At 45.4% G+C, this 21,531-nt stretch overlaps 3 long non-coding RNA genes across 6 annotated transcripts in view; 2 read left to right on the top strand and 1 right to left on the bottom strand.

The window, feature by feature from the left end:
- Positions 1–7,151: 7,151 nt before the first annotated feature.
- LOC143683492 (uncharacterized) lies at positions 7,152–20,444 on the bottom strand. Of its 3 annotated transcripts, none has more exons than XR_013175469.1 (4): positions 20,124–20,444; positions 17,618–18,078; positions 17,145–17,197; positions 7,152–8,682 (listed from the first exon to the last, which is right to left on the bottom strand). It is a non-coding gene; the product is annotated as an uncharacterized LOC143683492 (long non-coding RNA). The 3 variants fall into 3 exon arrangements; XR_013175471.1 differs by having other exon boundaries at positions 17,828–18,078; XR_013175470.1 differs by lacking the exon at positions 7,152–8,682 and adding an exon at positions 14,713–15,739.
- LOC143683493 (uncharacterized) lies at positions 7,198–11,611 on the top strand. The gene is made up of 2 exons (XR_013175472.1): positions 7,198–7,684; positions 8,968–11,611. It is a non-coding gene; the product is annotated as an uncharacterized LOC143683493 (long non-coding RNA).
- Positions 20,387–21,531, top strand: part of LOC143683490 (uncharacterized) — a 351,853-nt gene continuing 350,708 nt past the window's right edge. For both annotated transcript variants that reach the window (XR_013175468.1, XR_013175467.1), the window contains exon 1: positions 20,387–20,922. This is a non-coding gene — a long non-coding RNA (uncharacterized LOC143683490). The remainder of the gene's footprint in view (positions 20,923–21,531) is intronic.

The following is a 21,531-nucleotide window of genomic DNA, read 5'->3' as shown; positions in this document are numbered from 1 at the left end:
TGTGATGAATGATGTTTGATTTAATTGGCTGGTGCTTAAATGAGAGATCAACGTAGCACAGCCCAAGCAGCTCAGCATACCTCACCTTAGCACTCGCAGCTCAGCCCTGGCCTTTGGAGATGCAGAAAGGAATTACCCCAGGTAAAGTTGTTGGAACCCAGAGGCCTGGAGAGAAGGCCAACAGAGATCGCCCTGTGCCTGCCCAGGTAAGAAAGAACCTCAGTTGAAAGTTAGCTGCCTTTCCTCTGAAGAACTAACAAAATAAATCCCCTTTTATTAAAAGCCAATCTATCTCTGGTGTGTTGCATTCCAGCAACTAGCAAACTAGAATACCCTAGTTTAAAGATGAGGAAACTGAGACATGAGGAGTTTAAATAACCTGCTCAAGGTCATATGGATAATAAATGGTGATATCAAGAAATTCTTCTCTTCTATAAGAAAAGCACCACTGCAGTCTTAATGATAAATGGAACACACACCCTGCCCTACTGGGGGTACAGCAGGGAGTGGAGGGGACCGTGGGGAGATGAGCAGGGTGCCTTCTGAACATCAGATTCAGCCATTGTGGCCACTCAGAAATGCTGACCCAACATCGCCAGATCTTCCAATTCCTTGAGAGGTACCTAAAATCTATACATTTATTTCAAATCTCCTGATTTTGTAATGTTGGCAAAAGTAAACAAGCAAAACCACTGTGTAGATCTAACAAAACAGGTTCATGGGCAACCTATCTTCTACCTGGATGAAGAAGATTCTAATCAAATCAATGCTAAGTTGCAATAGTTCCTATGTTTAAACAGTTTAGGAGACCCGGTGTGCTCTTGAAAGCAATGATGTGTCTTTGCTTTACATTCTTCATCCGTTCTACTAACTGGGAAATAACAATTTCCTGCAGTGAGTCATACAGCATCACCATACACCAAATTCATCACGCTGTTTTTATTTTTTTGCCAATGATTAAATGCCACTCTCTTTCTTTTTATAACATAATCTAAGTGACAGCCGATCCATCAGCTTATCTGCTGATGCTTAACTACAGCATTTTGCATTCATTATTCTCTACTTATATCATTCTTTTGGAAAGAGGGATAACTTAATTCTGCCTCTTGACAGCAGAGAAATTAAATGGTGCACCATTAAGATGAGTGTTTCTCTGAAAAACAAAACACCCATGGCAGAGTCATAAAATCAAGCCAGAACGATGTCACCCCCAAATGAGATATACAAGGAAAGGCTTCTGGAAAATCCTCTCCTATCAGAAAGTTACAAAACCTTCTGACCTCAAAAACAACTTGCCAATTGGTAAAAAACCACTTTGGGGAGCAATTTGGCAACAAACAGAAAGTGAAAGATGCACAGACCCAAGGACACAGGGGTTTCACAGATCCTAAAGCTTCGGGGTCATCATTTTTACTGTAACCCACAATAATGAATAGATTTTGCACAGCAATTCAGAGCACACGCGTCCGCACACTCACACATGCACACACAACTGTAGTCACTGGGATGAACCATAGGCAGTTACTGAGGTCCGGGGAAAGCCCCCTCGCACTGTGAGGACAGAGCGCAGAGAACTGGGCGGCCCGGCCACCTGCTGAAACCCATAGTGATCAATGGCATCAATGGCCTCCTGCCTTTGGGCAGCTGAGCAGAAGGCAGCTGGCTCACTCCAGGTCTCGGGCAGACCTGTGCTCCAGGAGGTATGAAAGAGGAATTTGGCCTAGGAGTTCCACCATGGGAGCCCACCTCTTGATGATCTTCTATAAACCAGACCAGCCCTGGTGCTAAATAAAAGCTAAACAAGTGCATCTATAAAAAGTCTGAAGCTCTTTCCTCCTATCATTCAAAGAAATGATGTCTATTCTTTTTCTTGCTAGAGCCCCAACACATGGGAATTGGCAACAAAATCAAATCTTTTTTTTTCTTTAATTTTCCCTGATTATCAAGTCCTTGCAATGCTAGCTGTCTCACAAGATGGTCCAGAGCTCTGGAAGTGAAGCACTTGGGGACAATGTACAGTGCGCAGATGAGATATTCTTGGGGAGGGGGAAAAAGGTCTTTGGTTGATTTGTAGCATCTGAACGCATTCTCCACCCATGGTTATGATTTCTGTCACTTAGATGGTACTTGCTTTGCCGTCGCTAGTGTCAGAGAAGGGTCTGTACTGTAGTGAACTCAAGTCACTCTAGGGAACGGTTCCTGGGGGAGTTCTGTTGCCAGACTGCTGGGCCTGGGTGTGAGCCCCCTAACTCTGCTCTTGGGCAAGTTGCCAAACCTCCATAAATGAGTTTCCTTGTATGTGAGATGGTCTAAGAAGAGGATTGTCAATGCACCAACCACACGTGTTGCTGGGCCAAAGTCAGGTCTTTGAACCCTCTGCAGAAAGGAACGGCACACACCACGAGGGGCCCCGTGGAGTCTCGGCCAGAGGAAGGGCTGGTGGGATTTGAGCGCGTGTTAGTTGATACTGGGATGGGTCAAGGAAACAGTGCCTGACTCTGGATTTGATACTCTCCATAGTGGGCAATTCTTTTGGGGGCATCTTGATAATTCTTAACTAGAAAGCAAGGAGAATGGAGTAGAGGTAAGGCTGTAGCTGGTGATGAATCAACAGTCACTGGTATGAACCAGGATGGAGGGATGTATGATGTTTGATTATTTTGTAGTCTGGTCGATACTCACACTTTGCCTACATTTACAGGCCCTTTCAGAGTGTGTTTGTGTTTGTTTGATTTTCCTTGCTTCATCATGGCCCCACGTGCCTTGTCGATGTTGGCGGTGTATGAAACTATTCAATAGGACCACACCACGGTTTAGCTTGATAGGGCTAGGCTAGCTGCCACCTGCCAGGGGCTGTTTTCTCTTTCCCAGTATGTACTCACCGGGTTTTATGAGGATTAACTGAACTAACTGGAGTAGTTTGTGTGATGGATAGGTTCATGTATCAGTAATGGTGCCCAGTTGTTTGGTCAAGTAAGCACTGGCCTAATTGCTATTGTGAGAACATTTCACGGATTTAAATCATCATCAAGTTGATTGCATCTATGGCTGATTACATCTACAATCAACTGAGGAGACTGCCTTCAGCAATGAGAGAAGTCTCATCCAATCAGTGGAAGGCTTTAAAAGGAGAAATGATGATTTCAGCAGTCAGAAGAGAGAATTTTCATCTCTATTTCAGCTAGCCAGCTTCTCCAGGGAAATTTATCTAAAACCTTCATTGGAGTTCCTAAGGAATTGGACTTGTGCATGAGACACAATTACATGAGACAATTTTATAAAATCTCATAATATTTACAGATCTCTTATGATGGCTATGTTTCCCTAGAGAACCTTGACTAATATAGTATGCTTAGAAAACTGCATCATTTAAAGCAAGTGCTCAATAAATGTTATTATTATTACCAGCTAGGTGATTTTAAGTCAGTTTTTCAGAATCTTGATTTCCTTGTTGGTAAAAAGGGGCTGGTAATTAGCAACTTCACAGGGTTCACTCGTTTGATAGATATTTACCTTCATGCACACACTATACCACACCCTGGTCAAAGCAGGCTGAGCAGGTCACACACCATGGCCCATAGGGCTGCTAAGGGGGATGAGGCTGGGGTCGTGTTGGAAACAGCAACAAATAAGTAAATAAGGAAATAAGCACGATATTAAGAAAGAGAATGGAACCCTTCCAGCCACTCCCTCCACTGACATCAGCCAGACTCTGATATTTCCAGGACCTTCATTTGACTCTGCATTTGGGAGGGCACTATTCTGTGCCAGGAAGAAAGAAAGGACAGGGGCAGAGGTGTGGCAGCTGGAAATCTTGAAGCTGCAAAGAAGGAGGGCAAAAGTCCAAAGGAGGGCACATTATTATATGATTTTCATAATCTCTGATGGAGGAGGAGGGAGGGTGGTGAAGAAGGCTCTGGTTCTCAAACCAGGAAAAATGGGACATATTCTGCTCTCAATCAACTCGGAAGTTTAAAATATTTGAAGGAAGTGCATTCATTGTCCAGTCACTTCAGGGTTTCATCATTCTCTGGTATGAGAACCCACATTTCAGACACTTTTTTGACCTGCCTAGTTTCCCAGCTGCCATCTTCCAGCTGCAGAGAAGTGGAGCCCACTGAGAAAACCGGCGAGGGGTCCTCATGCAGCCTGGGTCCAGAATGCCCAGCCCACTAGGCTGGGAGTAGGCTCCCTTGCTGGGAGAGCCCTTGATGCCCACCCCTCGTTTTTCCTTTTGCAGGGCATGTCCCAAAGTGTTGCCAGGCTGGGGAGGAAAAAAAAAATGGATTTGCAATGGTTCAGCTCTCTTTTTCTTGTTTGTCTCGTTCAATCCCCGATAGATGCTCCACTGTAGTGGCCTGGAAAGGTGGGTGACACATGGCAGAGCCAGCTTCCCCTCTGACTTTGGACTGAGCCAGCCCACAGAGAGCAGGGCCCTTTTGAGCCCATTTCTTGGGGAGCGTGGGACTCACAGGGGGCTGCCAGGTGGTGCTTGGGGGATCTTTTCTTTTTAATTCGTAAAAATACTTTTATTGAGAAATCTTCACACATATATAGTCTATACATGGTGTACAATCAATGGCTCAGGATATCATCACATGGTTGTATATTTATCATCATGATCATTTTTGGAATGGAACATTTCATCACCTCAGTAAAAGAAATTAAAAGAAAAAAATCATACATCCCATCTCCCTCACCCGTCCTCTCATTCACCACTAGTATTTCAGTTTAACTGATTGGGGGATCTTTTGGGGAAGGGGCAGTCTAGCCGTTTGGGGTCTGAATCGCTCCCTGGAGGGTCTGGCCGCCCATCTATGTATGGCCTTTTACCCTCGATATTATGAAAAGGGAGTCAGAATCCTGATCTCAGGGGGCAAATGCAACCGCCCCTGGTGGCAGGCCGGAGAAAGCGAAAGCCCGCAGCGCTGAGAAAACCAGAGCGAAGCTTTAGGGAAAGTGCCAGGTACAAATTCCCCGCCTGATTCTGCGAACTGCTGACGCGCGGCGCGCCTGCGGGGAACTTAAGCTTTGGTGGTGTTCTTGCTGTTTGTTTTCCTGAACGGACAATAACGAGCGCACTGGGAAAAAAACTGGGCAGGGAGTGCCGCCCGCCCGGCGGGGACGCGAGAGGAGGCGGAAGGTCCCCACCTCCGGGCCTCTGGGGAGAATTCTCTCGGGCTGCGAACCCCGCGCGGGGGCGGGCCGGCTCCCACGGGCTTCCTCAGCCCGACGTCGCCGCGCCCCCACGCAGGCGTCCTTCTCCGGCGCCGCCGCCCCGCCCCAGGGGGTTCGCCCAGCGCTTACCTGGGTGAGGGGGCGGGCCCCGCGCAGAAGGGGCGGGAGCCGGCGGGGGCGGGGCGATGGCGGGAGGGGCGGAGGCGGCCGGCAGCGTGGGGAGGACCGCGGAGCCCGCAGAGGCAGCAGCTGAGCCTGGAGAGAAGCTGTCGCGGCGCGAGCGCGCGCATCCCTGGGGCGCGGTCCCGCACCCGCTGCCGTCTCAGGGGCCGGCGGTGCCAGGGGCGCCCGGGAGGCGGCAGGCGGCGGGGCCTCGTGCGGGCGGCGCGAGCAGCCGGGACGCTGGAGGCGCGGCCAGGGGCTGGGCGCCCCGCGGGCAGAGGTGAGGCAGGAGCACCTCCGGGGAGTGGTCCCCGATGGGAGTCGTGGGGGTCTTGGGAGCAAGTTTGGCTGGTCCTGGGGGGGGGCGGGTAGCTAAGGGAAAGAGTCCGCTGGTCGACCCCCAGCGCCGGGATCCCAGGAGTCCCACTTTCTACTCCAGGACTGTCAAACAGTGAGCTTGGGAAGAGGGGGAGCCGGCTTCTTGCGCCCTGTTTCTCCCAACCGTGAGGTCCCCGCCCCTTCTCCAGATTGGTCAGTCTGTGAGGAAGGAAGAGCTAGAACGAATCTTCGTGCCCACTATCTCTGAAATTCGCCACCCCAGCTCAAAAGGACGGGGGAGTTACACTTTAAGCATGGGGTCCTTCAAGCCAGTCCTGGGGGGCAGGGAGCACGCTGGCCCCCACCTTGGCAGAAACGAGGGACTGCCAACACGCACCGCAGATCCGGCCCCACGTGGTTTGGGGGTTGCTGGAGAGGGTGGCTAGTAGGGGGGTGTGGGGCTCGGCGGCGCTGCAGTCTGGGCTTGGTGTGCGTGATTCTCCTGAGCCCGGAAGTCTGTCCCCTCAGTGCCCCGATCTTTAGGACAGCGGGATGTACAGAACAAATGCACACTAAACGCTTATCAGCCACTGGCGTGTTCGCTGGAGAGGCCAGCTGGGACCGTGACTGGGATGACTTCCACTAAGCGCCCGATGGGCCAGGGTGCCCGCGAGGACTCGGAACACTGGGCAGGGGGCGGCCTCCAGGGGGACGACAAACTCAAGAATGCCGTCTTTCAGCCCCTCACACCAGGGCGAGGGACCTCGGGGCTTCATAGCAAAGCCGGTGGGTTAAGCCCATTCTCCACGGATCCACAGTCCACCTCCTGCAGTCCCTCAGGCGGGGTCCACGGATCCTGGCAAGTCAGGAGAATCACTGCCTCCCCCACCCCCACCCCCACCCCCACCCCCAGCCTCTGCGCCGAAAGCTGGTGGAGTTCAGATGAATGTAAGTGCATTGGAAGGAACACAATGATAGTAAAAAGTTGCATTTCCTTTTCCAAACTCATCAAGCACAAGGGGCACTCGCCTGGGGACCTGCCTTTCTTGAGGCTGCAGTTTCTTAGGCAGCCCCCGGGATCGATTCCCCCCACCCCCAAACTTGCTCTCTACTGTTTAAAAACAGGGCCCCTTTCTTCCTGAACTCCCGGTATGCAGGGCTGGGTTGTGTATTTGTGTTTGCTGGGGGAGGTGAGGGCGGTGGGTTTGTTATCTATTAATTTGAGAGGCTTTAAACTGATGTCCAGATCTCCAGGACCGGGATACAAGATGCAGCTGGGCGAGTGACCTGTGCAGGACCTGGGGAGCAGTTTTAGACTGGGGGTCCTGAAAGGCTCCAGTAGGAAGGCTGACTTTGAAGTGTGGACTAGAATGAAATGAGGCAGGAGAGTGGTGAAATTCCAGAGGAGCTGTTTACACAGGAAAGGAGAAGTGAAACTGGAATGTGTTTGGGGAGCAGCAAGAAGGCATGTGGTTGAAGCAGAGTGAGGGGGAGAAGGGGAGAGGGTGCTGAGGTTAAGGAGGTGGGCAAGCCCATTCCTCATGGATAGGCGAGGTGTGCCTGAGGCTGGAGTTGAATCCCAGAATCCATTCTCACTTCCTTTCCTGGAGCATGGAATCCCTGATTTTTAGTGGAGCACATAGCCACCAAGAATGATGGGTAGATTTCCCAGCTTTCTTTCTTTTTTCAGGTAGGTGTGGTCCTGTGACTAACTTATGTATGTCACAGGAAGAGGTACCTGGAATTTCCTTGGTGTATGTCCTTAAAAGAGGGAAGCAGACCTTTCCTAGAGTTGGATGTAATGGCTGGAGCTCTAGATCTGTTTTGGACCATGAGTGACCCTAGGAATGTAAGTTTGCACAGTGGCACACAAGTAGGAGGATGTGATTCTCTGATACCATTCTGGGTTGACAGCTTCTCACCTTTATGGAAGTGAGAGAGAAATGAACTTCTCTTGTTCAAGGCACTGCTTTTTTTAAATTCACCTTTGACTCACGGCTGAACCTAATCCTGTTTGATATACATGGTAAGAATTTCAAATTTTATTTGAAACTTAGGCTTATGAGACTCATCTCATAAGTGCTTGGATCTTTCCTTCTACTCATTGCTGGGTAGTATTCCATTGTTTGGACACACTGCCATTGTTTATACTCTCACATGGTGATGGACATGTACTTTGTTTCCAGGCTTTGGCTCTCACAAAGCTGCTACAGACCTTCTATTGCAGGTCTTTATGTAGATGCATGTTTTTCATTTCTCTTTGGTAAATACTAAGAGTGAAATTTCTGTGTCATATAAAAAGCATATGTTTAAACTAATAAGAAACAATCACACTGTTCTCCAAATGGCTGTACCATTTTAGAATATTACCACTAGCTGTCTGTAAGATTCTAGTCGCTCCTCAATCTGTCCGACTCTCTGCACTGTTCTTTTAAGCACTGTCCTTTGCTTACAGAAGCCTGATTTTGTTCTCAGCAGATGGCCCAGCTCAATAAACTCCACCTCTGAGCAGACATTGTGATCATGTGACACAAGGGTGCCCCATGAAATATTAGTGGAAGTGTTTGGGCTGAGTTTCTGGGGAAGTTCTTGAACTGGGTGCAGGCTGTGGTATCCAAGATGGTGAAACAGGGAAAATGTTTCCCCAGGAGAGGCCTTCCCTCAACTCCACAGCACCAGTGCAGATTCCAGCTGTGAGACGGGGCTTCTCTCAGTCTTGGTGGTTTGGAGACTTGTGGATGGCTTAGAAGGCTCCTGGCTTCTTGGTCCCCTCAGCTTCTAGCACTAGCATAGTGGTTTCTGCCCAGTGCACATTTTCATTTGCTGCAGACTGCATGGGCATCTGGGAATATGCTGGCCAATCATGCCAAAGGCCTTTTCCTACACAGGCTTTGGTGTCACCAGGGTCTGCAGCTCTAGGACAGAGAGACTTCCGTGGGCAAGATGGAGATTCCTTGGCAGATTTACCCCAAAAAATCTGTGAACGGGTCCTTTGATCATGACTGCTCACTGAAAGTGCAAGGTCTGAGAAAGCAGGAAGCAAAAAGTCATTAGAAAACATTGAACATTATCACTTAAGCAGATAGTACCTTAAGCTCATTTGCGACTTGTCATTTTTCTGTAGGGATAATTATCTATGGGTTCTGCGGAGTCAATTATTGGTAGTTCCCTAAAAGAATATAGCATTTCTAATCAAATGGAGTTTAGAATTTACAGTCCTCATTTGTAAGCTGCTTGTTGAATTAACTCAGTTTTCAGGGATCCCATTAATAATTTTGTCTCTTGTCTTTCCCTCCCCTTCCACTTTAGTGACAAAGGACCACAGACCAAACATACAGAAACTTTTCTCACCACCACCTTATCTACCTGGAAGCTGTCATGCCATGAATGCTGAGACCATTTTTTTTTTTCCCTTAAGGAAACCAACTGGAATTGAGCCATTCTTTATATACAAAGTCGAACATTGTTAAATGCTAGCTATTGGCCTTTAAAAAACAAAACAATTTAAAAAAAACACAGAAAATGTGTTCCTCTGGACTTAATGCTGATCTCAAACTATTTAAGACCAACCAACTCATTTACTTGCAATTGGAAACTAAAAGCCTCCATCACAAGTGAGAAAATATACCTGAACTGACCCAAAGTGCAATTTCTATTTTATATTATAGAAAGCATAACTGCTATAGCATGGAATGATGGAAACATTCCCATATTCTTATGAGACCCCTGAGAGGTGAGAGGGCAGCTGCTGGCTTCTGGAGATCTTGGCCTGTGGGCTGTGGAATTGGAACTCCTGTTCCAGTGCTTCCTTTGCTCATAGGTGTTCCTCAGAGGAAAGACGGTGAAGCAGTGAGAATGGAGTCCTCAAGGGTTCTATTCCACTGTCCAGCAAAGGTATGAGAAAGGAAAGGAAAGGCAAGAATGCATGAAGGGGTATCATTGGCTTTTACTGGGCCCTGAAAATTGCTCAGCTCAGCGAGTTGTGGTTGAGGGCAGCATTACCAACTGGTGGCCTTCCAAGCCACAAGGAGTTGTTGTCAATGTGCATACAACCCTCACAGCAGTTCCATCATTGATTTGTTCATCCTGAGATCCTTGCTCATGAGGTCAACCAGCAGTATTGGGGCACGAGGAGGTTAAGCTTCTGCTCAGTACTTGGGGGATGTTTATTCAACAAGTTCCTACCTTCAGAGAGCCTGTGGCTTAAAATTGAAGACCAAATTATGTGTATGCACACATACACATGCCATTCTTTCTATCTTCCATGCTGTGTACAGAACGAAGGGTGTGAGCCAACTATAATACAGATAAAAGGAAAGATGAAATAAACATGGTCTATTAGTTTCTTGGTGGATGCTGTGCTAACAAGTTACCACAAACTTAGTGGCTTAAAACAATTCAACTTTATCTTCCTATAGTTGTGGAGCTTCAAACTTCAAAATGAGCCTTATGGGGCTAAAAGCAAGGTGTTGGCAGGGCTAGTTCCTTCCAGGAATTCAAGGGGAGAATGAATTCCCTTGCTTTTTCCAGCTTCTAGAGGTGTATTCCTTAATTCTTTGACTCATGGCCCTTCCCTGCATCTTCAGTTAGCAGAGTACATCTTAAATCTCTCTTTGCTTTGATCAAATTGCCTCTGTCCCTCTGATCGTGTCCCTCTTATACAGATGCTTATTACATCAGGACCATTCAGATAATCCAGGATAACGCCCCATCTTAAGATCCCTTACTGAATCACATCTGCAAAGTCCCTCTGACCATATATTGTAACATTCACAGGTTCCAGGGATAAGGATGTGGCTATCTTGGGGGGCAAGAGGGTGGGTCATTATTCAGTTTACCACTCATGACAACAAAACTTCATACCTCACTGACGTATAAGGAGAAATGCCATTTTTTTCCTCATACTTTGGGTTATTTTGAAGATATGAGGATGCTTGCAGAATAGTTAGATGTATAGTATTCGAAGGTTCAAGGAGAAAACATAGGCATTTTGACATTTCCTTTTTCATGTATTAAAAGCTGATGATAATTCCCATTCCTTCTGTCTGTGTGGAAAGGGTGTTAGCAAGTTAAGGGATGTGTAAACTTCAGTTGATGAGAGCAGTACAGTGGTGGCATAATTTTAGACATGTTCATAACAAAATTCTTCAGTAGAAGTATTTCATGACATATTAAAATAAAGCAAAAGCCCAAAATAACTTGCTGGTTATTTATTTGCTTCTATTTTCTCTAGACCTAGTGGGTCTCTGAAACCACTGCTTCTAGAACACAGCAGTTATGAGCACAGATTCTTTCATACCCCCTGTATCAATGGAGTCATGACTTACTTTTTGAACTGCTCAGTGATATTACCAAGAAATAGCTGGCCTGCGAAAGAGTGTAATCTGTGGTCTTACACAAAAACTGAAGAGAAAATAGAATCAAATAAATCCCTGGCCTAAGGTGAATTAAGATTTACTTTGTCAGAGCTAATTCCCACCTTTATTTGGTTCTCAGAACATTCGTACGGCTCTAGTGTTTTTCCTGCCATAAGGTGGCTGCAATAGCCAGGTTGGGGATGGGAGGGGAACTTTAATAAGATTTGGTACAGCCTTAGAAACATTCAGCTTTTATTATGTATTGAACTTGCTTATTGGGGAGGGAGAGGATGATTAGGATTGCCCTGAGCTCTGTAAGAAAAAGGACAGGACTGTTTGCTCTGAAAGGGATCTGGCATGTTCTTTTATTCCTGTCTACAAACATAGGAAAGGCTACACAGAGGTATGTTGAGTAAATCCAGAGTCTTAGGCAAAATTAGAGACATGCTTGTAATTTAATCTCCATCAGATATGTATTTGTCAGACTTCTAAAGAATTATTACAATAATTGTGGTGACCAGTGTTGGCAAAAAGTGAAACTTTGAAATGTTATTGGTTAAGAGATTTAAATTTTTAATAAAGAAATTACAGAAAAATCATGTCTCCATTATGTTATTGATTGAAGTCTGCCTTTTTAAAAAAAAATAATTTGTTCATAATTTCTCTTCACTTTTCCCCTTGGTTTTAGGAACTTGGGACTTCCTAATTAGGTTTCCCTCTCTTCTGGAAAGACTGGGAACTCACGGGACTCCTGCCCACTCCCTGGTCCATGGCATGTTCTTCTAGCTGCTGTGTGGAAACAAGAGTGTCATGTGGCCTGTTTTTCATGGCACTAGTAGTATCTTCAGGTCCAACCCCTTGCTCCCCTGGTGGGTCTGGAGTCCAGGACCCCCAATGCAATTCTGGTCTCAGCCTTTGCTGCACTGTTCATGGAAGATGGAGGTCTCTTCTGGTAGCTTATGAACAGGTTCTAGGAGTCCTTCTATCTCCCATTGACCAGAATCAAATCACATGTCCAGCTCAAGGCCAACGTATATACAAACAGATTTAAGCAAGTGAGGACACACCTCTGAAACCATACAGATGACAATTATAGCCAGGATGAATGTCCCCAGAATAAAATAAGCGAACTCTTTGAAGGAGAGAAAAGAAAAAGTATATTGGAAAGGCAACTAACACATGCTTACAAATAAGAGAAAGGACATTGAAGAGTCTAGCACATGTGCATATTCCTGTACCTTTTCACATGAATAGAATTGATTTATAACATGTTGTTCTTAGGGAGAAGAATCTTTCTTCAGTGGTAGGACTTTGCTCAATAATCTCCATTTCATAGTCTTTGGATCTGCCCACTGATTGGTTTACAACACAGAAAGTATGAGCTGAAGATGGGGCAGTCTCCAACAGGCTGTTGTCATGGCAACCCACATGAGGAACACCCCCTTACTGGCTTTGATTATGAGAAAAAAGACAGTACGAACTGGGGCAGGAGATTATCAACTAAAGGTAAAGATATGAGTTCCTTTTCACAGCTCTCGACTGGACAGGGAATTTCATGCAGATGTCCTGCAATTATGCCAAATTTCAGTCTCCACTAGCACAGCCCAGAAGAAATGGGCTTGCAGTACCCTGGCAGATCTGAGCCCGCTTCTGTTTTCTCTCTCACAACCAATTTCACAAGGTCATTTGTTATCCTTGCAGTTTCACTTCCTCATGTGCCACTTGTTCCTCAACCACACAGCTGAGCTTCTGCCACCACTGCTCCAATGAAAATTTTCTCTCAGAGTAACCAAGGCTGGTGCCAAGTACAAGGGCTGCTTTTTGGGTCTTGGTTTCCAGGATGTCTTAATATCATTGGATGCTAGTGATGACTCCTTCCACATTGAAACACACTCTTGTGTTGCCTGGTCCTTCTCCTTCATCCAATCTCTCTGAATATCTCTTCTCAGTGTTCTCAGTCACCTCCTTCTCCTCTGACAGATTATTACATGTTGGCCGTCCTTGTTCCAGGCTTTCCTAGTTTCCCACTAAGCAGGTCTGAGTCATCCATTTCCTAGGGTTATGTCACTATCTCTTCTGTGGACTCACATCTCTCTCAAGCTCTGAGCTCTCTCCTGAGCCTTAGCCCCATATACCCCATGATTTAGTGGACATTCTTACTTGGGTGCCCCAAACAGAACTCATCACCTTTCCTGAAACCTTACCCCTTCCCTCAATTCCCCATCTCTCTCAAGTTCAAACACACCCATAATCTGAAATTTCTCCTTCAACTTTATAATATCCTCTTGCCACAGTCAATCAATAGCAAGTTTAATCATTTCTACTTTCCAAGTATCCTTTGATTCTGCTCATTTCTGTCCAACAGTGCGGCAACTTTTGCAGTTCAGGTCACCACATCTCACGCTTGAATCACTGCAGTGTCCAAAATGATTTTGCTGTATGGCCAACTTTTAGAACACTCTCTATTATTATAAGTTAATATAGATACTTTGTAAGATCAGTTTCAATGATGTACTCTCCCCTAATTAAACTACTTCAGGGGCTTCAAACCATGCTGTGCCTCAGTTTTCTCTTTTGTAAAGTGAGAATAATGATAAGTTCTGCCTCAAACAGTTGTGAAGATTAAGAGATAATGCAGATAAAGCACTTCAGATAGTGCGTTGTGAGTGTCCAAACCACCCTCGGGTTTGATGATTCACTGAAAGAATTCACAGGGCCCCGGAAAGCTGTTATACTCATGGTTATGGTATATGACAGTGAAAAGACACATATTAAATTCAGCAAGGGGAAAAGATGCATAGAGTACAGACCAGGTGAGGCCCAAAGTGAGCTTCCCTGTGTCCTCTCCCAGTGGGGTCACGTGAGTGGGCTTAACTTTACCAGCACCAATATGGAACAAGTGCCAGGTATCACCAACCAGAGATCTTCACTAGAATCACCTGGGAGCTTTATAAATAATAAAATCATCAGACCAGTTTAATTAATCTCTGGGGGTGGGGCCATTTTAAATTTTTATTAATATTCATTTATAAGCACTCTATATCATGTGGCAAAAAGTCCCCCTCCTCCCCCTTTTTTTCCCAAATCTTGCCACTATGTGTTCTGATGTACAGCCAGGGTTAGAATTCCTACCACAGAGAACCCAGAAGGAATAGATGGAGCCTCACTATGTCCAAAATTAGCCAGACTCAGTGGAGAAGAGGAAAGGAAGCCATCTCCTCATTTCCCCATGTAACTGTCCAAACAATCTATCAGCTTCCCTCAGACTTTATCCCCTTCCTATATCCCATCTCCTATTGATGTTTCCCAAGCCAGAAACTTTGGGCTAATTCCTGTCACCTTTCCCCAAACCCCTTTAGTTAATCTGTCACCCAGAGCTTTCTGTCCTATAACCTAATCTTCTCTCAGATGTAAAGTCTTCCCGATTTTCATGGCTGCTGCTTGATCCAGGCTAAATGTCCTCTCCTACCTGGATGATGCTGCATCCTGCGAGCCCAGTGCCCAGATCTCTCTTTGCCGCTCTCATCTCTTCTCCCGTTATCAGCCACAGCAATCTCTTCCGAGTACAAACCTGATCTCGCTGCTCTTCTGTTAGAAATCCTTCAGTGGCTTCCCATGTTCTAGGACAATGACTAAAGACCTCGTTGCAGCCTCCAGTATCTCAAGGATCTGGTTCCAGCCCATGCCCAGCCTGGACCCAGTCTTTCTCCTCCCCCCATCCCACCCGCCATCCCAGCCCACTTTGAGCCCCATGCTCACTCCCACTATAGTCCTGGCCCCTTTACACAGACACTTCTGGCCCCTCCCTCAAATCAGGCTTCTCACACTCATCACTCAGCTAGAGGGTCGCTTTCTCAGAAAACTTTCCTCTGTTTCCCTTTCTGTTTACTAGATCCCTGTTATTTATCCACACTCATATTTCCATACACTTTTTCTTCTTGAGATCCATCACCATTTTTAATGACACACTAATTAGCATGATGTTCCTCTCCCCACCAAAAGCCTGAAATGGGTAGAGATGGTGTCTGTTTCGTCAGCTTTTGGATTCTAGTGGCTGGAATAGTGACTAGCTCATCCTAGGCACTCCATAAATATTTGCAGCTGAAATGAATCAATGAAACATGAAATAGTAATAGGAGATACCCCAGATTTAAAGGCCTGTGTTCTAGTTTGCTAGCTGCCAAAATGCAGTATACCAGAAATGGAATGGCTTTTAAAAGGGGAATTTAATAAATTGTTTACTGTTCTAAGGCCAAGATAATGTCCCAATTAAAGCAAGTCTAGAAATATCCAATGAAAGGCATCCATGGAAAGATACCTTGGTTCAAGAAGGCCAATGAAGTTCAGAATCTCTCAAGTGAGAAGGCACATGGCGAGCAGGGCCAGGGTTTCTCTCTCTTCTGGAAAGGCATGTGGCAAACACGGCATCATCTGCTAGTTTTCTCTCCTGGCTTCCCTTCACGAAGCTCCCCGGGAGGCATTTTCCTTCTTCATTTCCAACAGTCACTGCCCGATGGATGCTGCTTCTCGTGGCTATGTCGTTCTGCTCTCTCCAAATCTCCCTCATTCTCCAAAATGTTTCCTCTTTTATAGGACTTCAGAAACTAATCAAGACCCACCCAAATGGGTGGAGACATGCCTCCAGCTAATCCAGTTTAACAGCCGCTCTTGATTAAATCGCATCTCCAGGGAGATGATCTAATTACAGTTTCAAGCATACAACACTGGATAGGGATTAGAAGAAACGGCTGCCTTTACAAAACGGAATTAGGATTAAAACATGGCTTTTCTAGGGTACCTACATCATTTCAAACCAGCACAGCCTGTGTGTCACAGAGATTAAAATGTGTGGTGGTACTTCTGACACAAGGGCTCTCAGATGGCTGCATGATCTATATGGACGAGCTACTTGGGAGAAGTGGGATTGGCACTTGCCCTATTTCCAGAGTAGGATTTGTTAAGGCAGAGGGGAGGGGACGCATTTCAGGCAGGAAGCAAGACACAGCCACGGCAAAGCTGGGTACTCAGAGAGACCCTAGTAAGGGAGAATTTCAATGGCTAAGAGCAACGTAATGTCTTAGATTAGAAGTCAGGAAGCCTGTGGGTTAACCCAGCCTGCTATTTGTTTTCTTAAATAACAGAAAAGGTGTGTAGCTGTGATCTACCACTAGCTTAGATAATATACCCCTTAGTTCAATCTGGGGACAATTAATTTCTTGTTTAAATTCCCAGCAGATTATTATCTTTAAGGGAATGTATTGCCATTACAAGTATCTGCCCTCTACACAGGGAAGCTGAACAAATAGATCCAGGTTGCCAATTCAGAACACTCTGTGTAGGAGGGAATTTCAAGAGCCAGATAGTCTATTCCTCCACCCTCAGAAATAACATGAGCCACACAGTCCTCAAAGGGTGTAGGTCTTCTGTTTACAAAGACTGTCTTCAAGCTCTGGAGGAATCAGTGATGACGTGTACTTATTTTGGGGGGACCCGGGAAGCTGTGAGTTAAATATTAGTCAAGGTCACGCTTAGGACATGAATGAGGAATTCATCCTGCTGGTGTGTTACGGGCCTGGCCACCTGGTCCACTGGAAAGGGAGCCGTCTCTAGTTGGCCGTCCCTGCCCACTCTGTCTTGTGTGAACTAGAGAAATAGTGGAGAGTCGGTTTCATCCTGGGACTTTCCCTCACATGGGGGAGAGTAACCTCATTACCGGAAATGAGTTTTACATGTAGGGTTGGCAATATCTGTGAAAGGGGCTGAATTCTGAGTCTGTGGGCTTTAGGGTATTTATATGTCATCCTCTCTGTGCTCAGAGCCACAGGGCCCTCCAGTTGTGACCAAGGCACATGATGGTTTTAAGGATAGCTATGGACAAGACCGTTATTATAAGGAGTTCAGGTCAGAGAATCCCTATCAGGATTCCTAAGAGGCCTACTTCTTTACAGGAGTTATTAATTTTCCCCTTAGGCTCATGCTGAGGACATCCGGGAGATAAGTCAGAGGAACTCTGAACTTTCACTCTCTTTATCCCTAAAACTCTGAACTTTATTCTCTCCCAGGCTCAAAACAAGGGAGGTGATGAGAGCCTCTTTTTAGCTGAGTTACAGGAGGATTTTTCATTCTTACCTCTCTGGGGCCTTGTTTCACATTCCATGCTGGGATCTCAGCAGGGTCACCACCTGTTGATGGGAAAAAGGGAGACACTGATATAGCCAATATTATGGTTAGAGAGGTATGGGCTGAAATGGCCACACACAGTCCTCAGTACACTTTTCTGTTTCTTCCTAGAATGCTCTTAGATTCACATCTTATATTTTGCTGTGGTCTGATTCTAGGACAAAAACAGCTCAGTCAGTGAAAATTTATGACTTTCCTAATAAGCTTTTACATAAATTTATATCATAATTCGCTAGAGTTATGGAGGGAAAGGAGTGTACACCTCATGTTATGATTTTAGATAAAGCAGAGAAGTTATGAAAAATAATGGAAGAAGAAGAAATTACAGCCCTAAATTTCTTTTATAACAGCGTTTGGCAAAATATCAACATGTAAGTCAAAGACTCATGCACATTTAACATGTGTATTTACTTGATTTTTACCTTCTATATCTAGAACTCAGAATTGAGATCTTTCCCTGGGTTTCCTCTGGGCTTTTGGAGAAGATGTAATCTGAAGATCTGATCTCCAAATCTGACGAGCACTCTGTCCACTTAATTCAGTTGGACAATATTGTATTCTATACCAGGCGTTTGATGAAATGTTCTCTCCAGTTGCAGTTCTCATCTCCTATTAATTGTGAGTAAACTCACCTGCTATGCCACTTGCTGACTGCAGAGGGAATACAAACCAACCAAAAATGAAATTGATTTTGTCCAGAATCTTCACAAATGGTACTTCTGTTTTGCTTTACACAGTCAACATCTAAGCGTCACTTTGGTAGTAGCAATTAAAACTCTTCCACAGATGAGGATAATTTTTAGAACATAGTTCTCCCTCTTCTTTGGATTCCGATACAAATCCTGCCCAATCTATAACTTCCCATTTTTGACCAGAGGCATTTCTGAAAAATTACAGAGAAAATCCCATGTAAATATTCATGCATGTACAAACACATTTATTTTATACAGTTATGACACTTACTTTTTCACACTTTATGCACTGTAAGCATTTAGTCATGAAACTACAAATTTTCAATGTCATGGTTGGTGGTGATTTAATATCCCATATGTTGCAAGCATGAATCATAATTTATTTGTTTTAGATGGATATTTAGGTTGCGTCCTATCTTGTTGGTACTGTAAATCATGCTTGACATGAGCATCTCTATCCATAAATTTCCTTCCTGACTTTGCAATATTTCTTAAGAAAACATTTGAAAGTGAATATTTTCCAGGCACAGGTACTTGGAAGTCTCTCAATGATGTTCAGTTTCCTAATTACTCCTTTGTGTTGCCATGACCTCCTTCAAAATTTCCCAGCTCCTCATGGCAGAGTCCATTCCTGCACTGTCCCTGTTTTGCTCTGTACACTGCTGGGGACATTATAACTGGATAATAAATATTGATAAATTGATGCAGGGAAGAATGAATGAATACATGATCTCCAGCCCAAATAGCCCACTAGGAAATCAGTTGTACTGGTGAGGCTAACAGGAAACTTGTTTTCTAAATACCTTCTTGGACGAAAGGATGTGTAGGTCCCCCAAGAGGGTGGGCCTATCTTACAGACTGCATCAAAGCTTTACGATCCTCAAGGAAAGGAAAGCTCTGCAAGTACAGCCTGGAAATGGCAAAATGGATTTAAAGTAACAGAAAGGAATATTTTGCAGCCTTTTATAAGAATGGCAGTATAACTATCATCAGAAGTCAGAGTCAATAAGCAGATACGTATTTTCCTTTTCATCTCCTAGTCATATTACATTTTAAAAATCGCTGACACATTTCATTTCCTGCATTGGAAAGAAGATCCAAGGGATGCGGGTTGGAACCTGAGGTTTACTCAGGGACAAGAGACAAACACCTGCATCTTCCTGATTTGCTTTGTCAGCCCCTGGCGCCTAGTAGGCTGTCTTCAGGTAGAAAAATTATGTCTGGGTCTTTGCTCTCTGTTTTATTTTTTCACTTGAAAGAGACATGTAAAAATATTTATTATGTTTTAATACACAAACAATGAATACTTGTTATAGCAGAGTCACACAAAACAGATGTACATGTGGTAAGAAGTGAAAACGTCTCCTCCTCTTTGGTACTACACTCCAGAAGTAACTGCTGTTAATGCTTTGACTTTTCCAGGAAAAAATAAAAAGCTTCTATAATTATATACTTGTGCACATACATGTATATATTATGTACTGTACATCATTACATGTGATATACATTATATAATATGTATATACATAATTTTATTCAAATGGGAACATATGCCATATATATATCCATTTTTTCACATTTAGTATCACATTATGGAAATCCTGCTGAGTCTGTATGCATAGAAATACTCCATCTTTTAAATAGGTACTGCTACTATTAGAATATTCATAATTTATTTATAGTCACTTATTGATAAACATTTAATAATACCTATGATAAAATAACTTACTTTTACTGAGTACTTACTACATATTACAGGCACTATTCTATGAGCTCTACATATAGTAACTCATTCTTCACAATAATTCTACTAGGCAGAATCTATTATTATTCAATTTTTTGCAGAAAACTGCATGAGATCATAAGCTCATAACTGGCAGAGCTAGGATTTGAATCTAGGGAGTTTGGTTTCAGTGCTCACAATCTTAATTTATTTTTAGTGTTTTACCTTTAAACATTCGATTGAGGTAAACATCTGGGTGTGTAAACTGCATATACGCTCACTAGTACATCTAAGGAAGCAAATGATATAACTGGGGATGTTATTCACAGCTTGGCCCTCATTTCTATGAGAATTCCGCGAGGCCTAACTGGCCCCTGATAACTGGCTGCACAAGTGGCCATCACATTTAGAAGTGGTGGAAATCAGCCTAAATATCAGACTAATAAAGTGCCGGCAGGCCGTATGTGGAGGCCACGATGACAGAATGACAGTCAGCCAGGATGATCTACTTACTGTTCTCCTGAATGATGGCAAGGATAATAACTATTTCTGAACAGGAATCGGAAACCATTTCCCTCAACGGAGGTGACTTCGGCCGGAGGACCAGGTGTTCGCAGTCAATGCGGCCCCTCCCCTCTGCACACTGGTTCTCCTGGAGGCCTCTGGAGGGCTGGTGGCGCAGACTGGCTGCATCTCTTTCATTACCTATCAGCACGCACCCTGCACTCTGCCTTTACTTCCTTTTTGGGCAGTGGCCTGCAGTCCAGGGACCTGGACAGTCTGCTGAGGTTTTCCTCGCTTCAGCGCTCTCGCCTCACGTGACCCTGCGTCTCCTTCCTCTTCCGGTTCTGCTGACTTCCGGCTCCAGTTCCCGCGCGCGCTGTCGGCTCTGCCCGGGCCTTTCTCTCGGGACTATTTCCTGCGCTCCATGGAGCGCCCTCCTGTTGATAAGGCTCCATGGTGACCCCTCCCTCCTTAAGTGGGCACATTTAACTGAAAATAGCAGCTGCAAGAGGTCCTGTTGACAGTGGGCTCCCCCACAGGAGAGGGGTTAAGAGCCTGTGTTTGGGGGTACCTAATCGGCCCTACCACAGAGGTGGAGGTGGAGCTGGAGCTGCTGCCATTGCGTGGGCTGTGCCCGGACAGGAACCTGCCGAGGAGATGCTGAAGAACGCCCTGGAGCTGTTCTTCACACTGGCCAGAGAAGAGAACAGCTTCCCCTGGGCCCAGCAGGCCCCCGCGGTGTTCCCGTCCTGGAGAGGGCTAGGAGCGTCGTGGCCGACCCGGTTGAGGACACCTGAAGTGGTCACTGGTAAGTCTGGACGAGAACTTCGCAGCCTCTGTACCTGGGAACCAGGTGGAGGGACGGGGCGGCCCCGCTTGGGTGAGTAGCCACCTTATGGTAGACGCTGTGCCATCAGGTGACGGGCTCTGCCCTGTCGTAAGCTTTGGAAATAGGAAATGCGTAGTCAGTGGATGTTCAGTGCATAGAATGGGTATTGATTTTTACTGTACATCCAGCATGGTGTGAAGACATGTAGAGACTGGTGTAAAACAATACACGATCGATCAGGTTCCAGTTTGAGTGGTAAGTGGAGAAAGGCCGGGTGATTCCGGAGGGAGACGTGGGCAGGTGTGAAATAGTCGGAAGGGTCTCAGCCTCGAACTGGGCCTTGCACCTTAAGGGAACAAGGACAAATGCTGTGAGTGGGAAGGAGAAAAGAAGGTATTTCAAGCTAAGGACTAATAAAGGGATGTGTAAGTCCTGTCCGTGGGGCAGGAAATGCTGTAGGTTCCCTGAAGTGGAAGAGCCAAGTTGTGGAGTAAGCAAGGGGGAAACTACTGGGGTGAAGCGGAAGATTCCAAATGGCAAACAATTTGTTCTAGCGTGCATATATTCAAGCTCAAAAGTCAAGCGGTT

The sequence above is a fragment of the Tamandua tetradactyla genome, chromosome 5, assembly GCF_023851605.1.
Source record: "Tamandua tetradactyla isolate mTamTet1 chromosome 5, mTamTet1.pri, whole genome shotgun sequence".
NCBI classification, from domain to species: domain Eukaryota; kingdom Metazoa; phylum Chordata; class Mammalia; order Pilosa; family Myrmecophagidae; genus Tamandua; species Tamandua tetradactyla.
This window is presented reverse-complemented; position numbering and strand designations above follow the sequence as displayed.